The sequence below is a fragment of the Pongo pygmaeus genome, chromosome 7 (assembly GCF_028885625.2).
Source record: "Pongo pygmaeus isolate AG05252 chromosome 7, NHGRI_mPonPyg2-v2.0_pri, whole genome shotgun sequence".
Classification (NCBI taxonomy): Eukaryota; Metazoa; Chordata; class Mammalia; order Primates; family Hominidae; genus Pongo; species Pongo pygmaeus.
In genome coordinates this window covers 37,768,372-37,774,371 of record NC_072380.2, presented here as the reverse complement: position 1 = coordinate 37,774,371, position 6,000 = coordinate 37,768,372, and the positions used below count along the sequence as shown (strand labels likewise).

The 6,000-nt window shown below is 50.4% G+C and overlaps 1 long non-coding RNA gene across 1 annotated transcript in view; it reads left to right on the top strand.

Moving 5' to 3' along the window:
• The first annotated feature begins 446 nt into the window (after window positions 1–446).
• LOC134739995 (uncharacterized) overlaps window positions 447–6,000 on the top strand; it is a 61,281-nt gene continuing 55,727 nt past the window's right edge. The window contains exon 1 of the long non-coding RNA XR_010127171.1: window positions 447–740. This is a non-coding gene — a long non-coding RNA (uncharacterized LOC134739995). The remainder of the gene's footprint in view (window positions 741–6,000) is intronic.

Genomic DNA, 6,000 nt, shown 5'->3' with positions numbered 1-6,000 from the left:
AATGAGATCCCATTTTGAACTCCCAGGAGGAAGGCAGTAGTAATAACAGTGATTATTTGGAGGTTATGGCTTGTTGAGGCTGCCATTAAAGAGAAAACGGCTCACCCCAAAGGGTAACTGAGGCCACTTCCAGGAGGCGAGAGCAGCGGACCCTCGTCTCTGACTGCAGGGTGAGGTGGTGTGCGGGAAGGATGCAAAACACAAGGGGTTTTGTCTTGGACTCTCCTGTCCTTTGATTTCATAGGTATAGGGGAACCCCCAGAAGCCCTGCCCCCCCCCGAGTTGCTTCCTCTGATCTGTGAATTCTGGCTTCTCCAACATTTATGATATGATGATTCAGGAAAAAAGTGGACTTGTCAGAGAGGGGAAGGGAAGATAAAAATAAAATCAAGTTAGCCAGGCCTATGAGTTCCTCTCATCTTAGTCATCCCCCGCTGCCCTTCCCCATAAATATCCACAATCTTAAAAATCCCACAGCCCTGCGCAGAGTGGGAGCCAGACTTTGGGGTCCAGGTCAAGGCCAGAGGGTGAAGGGGACATGATTCAGCGCCGTGGGCCTGCGGACGGACGGGGGGAGTGGGGCCCTGCTGGGCCCCCCCCAGGATGCAGGGCTGTGGGCTATGAGTCCTGCCTCACCCTGCAGCCTGCACCGCCTCTGCTTCTCCAAGCAGGAGCCGCCGAGTGATTGATGGGCCCCAGCTTGAATGGAAAGTCCAGATTCCAGCAACACAGCTTAAGAGGTAGGAGGAGAAACACGTCTAACATCTGCAACAAAATTAAAAATTAAATAAATAAAATTTGTTAGTTTACAAAATAGAACTGTTACTTGTTACTCGGGGTATTAACAATCTCCTTTTTTGATTAAAATTTTTTTTTAATTTTTAATTTTTTTTTTCGGTAACGCCCGTGAAAGACGTTTGTTTCAGTTGCCAACATTTCTGCAGAACTAATGTGGGTGGATTGTGACAGATATAATTTCTCCATCCTACAGTTTCATCAACTTGAGTTCTGTTAAACTATACCCGCTGGGCTTAGCTCCTTTTAAAGTTTCCGCTTTGACAGGTAGATTTATTAGTCTTGAAATTTGTACAAATCAGATGTCACTCGTGGCAACTTGTCAAAATGTCAGTCTGGCGAGGCGGCATGAAAGGCTTTCTGGAGAGAAAGACAGACGTAAGGCAGGCTTTAAAGAACTCCAGCACGAGCTGTGGGAAGGAGTGGGAAGGATTGCAGCCCCTTGATCCTCGAGGCTTTACTTTATTAAATATCTCAAGCTGTACAGGGGGACAGGCCTTTGGATCCCGGGTCTCCCAGACATCAAGTCTGACAGCTCCCAAACGATGGCTTCTGTCGATTGCAGCGTCTAGTTTCTCTCCTTGTTATGCTCATTTAGTGGCAGAAGGCAAGGGGGGCTTGCTTGGCTGTACAGGCAGGGAGAGCAAATCCAGATCTTTCAGTTTCGAAAAACACTGGGTGGATCTATGGGGGTGGATGGGTACTCCTGGGCTCCCTCGGCCAGAAGGAGGGGTCACCTTTCAGCCCACAGATGCAAACTCCTTGTTCCCTTGGAGAGAAAAAGCAGCCGGGAGGTGGGGAGGGAGGGAGAAATGCTCTCAGGTGCTGGCCATAGGAGGCCACAGTCCTAAGACAGTCCCAGCACACCTGTGGCTCGATTTCCCGGCCTGTGGGCTTCCTGAATTTTCCAGGCTTCCCCATTCCCCAGCCATCCGTGAGTTAAGGAGCCTACGATTTGGTAAGCTCCATAATTATCTTAGTTTGACATAGCAGGAAATGTTACTAATGGTCAGAAAATTATCTGAATTTCTCCCCTGGGGTGGGGAGTGCAGGAGAAAGACCCCCAACCAGGGCCCCGGATATAGATTTCTGCAGGTGGCAGACTGCAAGTGTCCCGGTGGCACGGGTATTTAGTACTGAGAAGATGCCCTCTTGGGAGGCGGGGACCGTACTGCAGAACTGGAGATACAGTGATGGCTGGGGAAGCTTGCACTAGCTTACTGCAGTGGTGTCTGCTCATCTATCTGTGTGGCTACCTGGGGATGCTGGAAGACGCCAAGTAAAGCTGTGGGGCTCAATATTCCTACAACCTCACTCTCCCACTCCCCAAGAGGTTCTGGGGGCATAACACTGTTCGTGTCCAGTGTGGAGGATGCAGACACTGGACGACAGTGGCGTGCCCCGATGTGAATGCTCAGGGCCCCTCCCCTGTAGTTCAGTCCTCCCTGCCTCTTTCTCAGGACGGCATTGGGAGCCACTGCTGACCTCAGTGCCCACGGCCACCCATGCTGGTCCATCCGTTTGCCTGTGCGATGTGGGGTCTCAGCATCAGGATGAGGCAGGAATCAGGATGAGGCAGGATTTGATTTGAGAATTGAGGAGCTCGCTGTCTCCATCCCTGCCCCGTTCCTCCTTTATTCCAGTCCCCTTTCCTCCTAGGTTTCCAGAAACTCCTGCTCAAATGCAAATACCTCTTGGAAGGGTGGCACTCCTTCCTTCCCGGGGATTAGGTGACACCCTGCTGAAAGCAAGGGAAGTATTTTGTGGGAAGGAAGCAGGGCTGCTACCAGGCAGGTGGGGCAGGAGGCCCCAGGGAACCTGGCCCACCTCCTGCTGTTCCAAGAGCCTTGCCTGCCGGCCCCTCCTCCCCCTGTCCACAGAGCCGGGAGCCAGGCTCTCCATAGAGGCAGGAGGGACTGCAGAGGGCAGGGGCGGTGGAAAGACACTGAGGGCTGTGCAGTGAAGGGAAGGGACTTCCACACAGACCCCTTCTCCTGTCCCCCAAGAACACAAGTGCTTGGGGTTCGTGGGTGGCTGAGTCATTTTCCGCCAGCAGCCTGGAGTCTTAGGCGTGAAGCGGGGGATTTTCTTCTCCCTGGGCCGAGGAGGGCGCTCTGTTGGCATTCTTCCCAAAAGGAGAGGAGTTGAGTCTGCTGTTTATGCTCCTGTTTGAGGCCTGGAGTGGGGAGCAAGTCTACTGACTTTGAAAGTGCGTGAGATGATCCCAGGTGGGGCATCCCAGCCATTAAGAGGCATGCTAAGGAGAATGGTCACGACGGTCTAATCACGGCAGCAATTATCCTAATAATCCTCAGGATGGAGATCATGCCTTTCAAAGGGCTCCAAGAACTTCCAGACTGGTGATCTCACATGATCCCAGCCTACTTCTGGCAGACAGATCTGGTGGGACAGGCTGTAGTAGCCTGTGGGGAAACTGAGGCGCTGAGCTCAGGCCTTTCACTCGGTCCCTTTTGCTTTGCTCTGTGAGTCCTGGAAAAATGAATCCTCATTTTTGCCATCACTGGATTATTTTCAGCTGCCATCCTGTCCCTGAGAACGAAGCGCACACACACACACACACAAACACACACACACAGACACACACAGACACATACAAAGACACACAAACACACACACCTATGCACATAGACATCAACACACACAACTGAAACAAACACATATACACAAACGGACATAAACACACACAAAGACACACACATGCACACACAGACACACAGACACGAACACACAGACACACACATACACAGACACACAGACATAAACACACACACACCCATGCACACACAGACACACAAACATGAACACACAGACACACACGCATAGACAGACACATACAGACATACACACACAGACACGCACACATGCACACACAGACACAAACACACAGACACACACATGCACACAGACACACAGACATAAACACACACAGACACGTATGCACGCACAGACACACAGAGATTGTGCACACACAGACACATACACACAGATGCACACACAGACAGACACATGCACACATATACACAGATACACAGATGCACACACACAGGCACAAAGACACACAAACACACAGATACAGACACACATGCACATATAGACATGTATATACACACAGAAGCACACAGACACACACAGACACAGGCACACACACGTATGCACATGTGTGCAGATGCAGACGCAGGCGCACATCTGCAGCTTCTAGCCCCCAAACTGGCCTCTGCTGAAAAGCGCTCCACCTAGGAGCTGCACGGCTCAGCCATGGGCTCAGTCCTGCCTCTCCTGTCCCCACAAGTTGGGCATTGTGCGTGGAGCTCATCGAAAGGCAGCAGGGAGCTGGCGGATCTGGGGAGCACGTACCAGGGGAGGACTTTCTCAAAGAGAACTTGCTGTGTGCTGTGGTTTGGGGTGACTGACTTTCATGTGGAGGAAGGGCAAGGGACCTGTTCCCTGTCCCTTCTCTTAAGACAGCGCTGCCTACACTCTGGGGTTACTTTCCAAGGGAGAGAATGGGGCCCTGAAAGGCTAAAACCAGAGCAGAAACGGTGGGTGCTCATGGCTAGCTGGAGTCCTGTGATTCTGTTTCCTGAATGTGTCTCTGCTTGGTAATTTCAGGGCAGCCAGCAGGGAGAGGGAATGCGGGTCGGGGGAGTGGGGGATGGGGAGCGGGTGAAAGGCAGGGAAGGAGGAGGAGAAGAAAAAACCCATCAGCCCGTCTGGCATGAGTTCAGAAAACTCTCCAACTCACACATCTGGTTCTTATATTTCAAAGTTAATTAGTCATATTGAGGCTGTCTGAAGATAAATTTATCATCCAGAAAAAACACAAACAGTTTGAAAAATGAAAGGAAGTGAGGTGACATGGCTTGACGTTTAAATAAATCATTTTAACATGATTAAAAAACTTGTCCTGTCTGACACCCAGTACTTGGGTACTTTGTAAAGACTTTTTTTGACAAAGACAAGTCCCTGTTTGGTATATAAAAGCCCTTGCCATTCAATTACTCAGAATAATCTTTGGCCAATTACATCTCTGAATGACTACCGGGGCGTACAGCCCACAGCCGGTTGCATTCTCTGGGGGTGGTGGCAGGGGCTTGAGGTAGTCAGTGATTTTCCCAGGGGGAGGAAAAAAATGCTGTAAAGCATTGAGAGGTTTGGGCAACTGGAGGGTTTTTCTGAGAGAGAAGTGAGCATCAAATACATTCCTAATCTTGCCCTCTCTGGATGAAGGTTGCTTGAGCAGGAAATCCACCCATGGCCCAAAGAGGAAAGATCCGCTTTAAATGCCTGGGCATATACTTCCAAGAACCAGATGTGGCCTGTTCCTTACACCTCCCCGGGCTTAGATGACAGCTTGAACTCTGGGGCTGATGGAATTGTGAGTCGGGGCTCTCTCTGGCCTGGCTATAGTGGTAAGTGGCCAGATGGGGGTGGTAAAAATGTAAATAGTGGTGAGTTCTGATGTGTTTGTTTGTTCTAGGAGCAGATGGGAATGACCTGGAATCTAACACTCTACAATTCAGACACACCACTGTCCACTTGTCCCTCCCTCCCTGCCACTGTCCCTGCCAGCGTACCTTGTGTACTTCGCAAAGGTCACTGGCTCCTATTTTATGTAATGACTGACAGGCGATCCTGCCTAGCTCAGCAATGTGAACAGACACCTTGCATGGTGCCGGTGGTGGGTGCGGTTGTTTCTGGATGTCATGGAAGAGGCTGGGGCACTCCAGGGCTTTCCCTAATTGTGCCTAAAATAAATTGGCTTTTGGGAGGTTTCTGTGTGCCTCTGGTCTGTGCTTTGGTCGTGTTCTTTATGCAGGACAGGAGTGATATAATCCAACATGAACGTTTTCTCCTATTAGCAATTTGATCTCATCAGTTTTGTTAATGGGATAACAAGAGGTGCCAGTTATGGTGCAAAAGTCCCATCATGTTGGTAATTTTCACTGTAACATGTTAGCAATCTGTCACTATTTGTTTCCAGCAATTCTGGCAAGAGTCTGCTTACATCAGGGGCTCCAATTTTCTCTCCACGCCACCAGGCTGTTCTCCCTTTCCCTGGCGAGGTAGCCTCCCCTATTTCGATCTGTCTCTGTCCATCCGGCTGTGCCCTTGTTTCTTTGTCTCCCGTGTTTCTCTCTCTGTCACCTCCCAGCCCTCTGATAACCTACTGCGGTGTTTGTATTG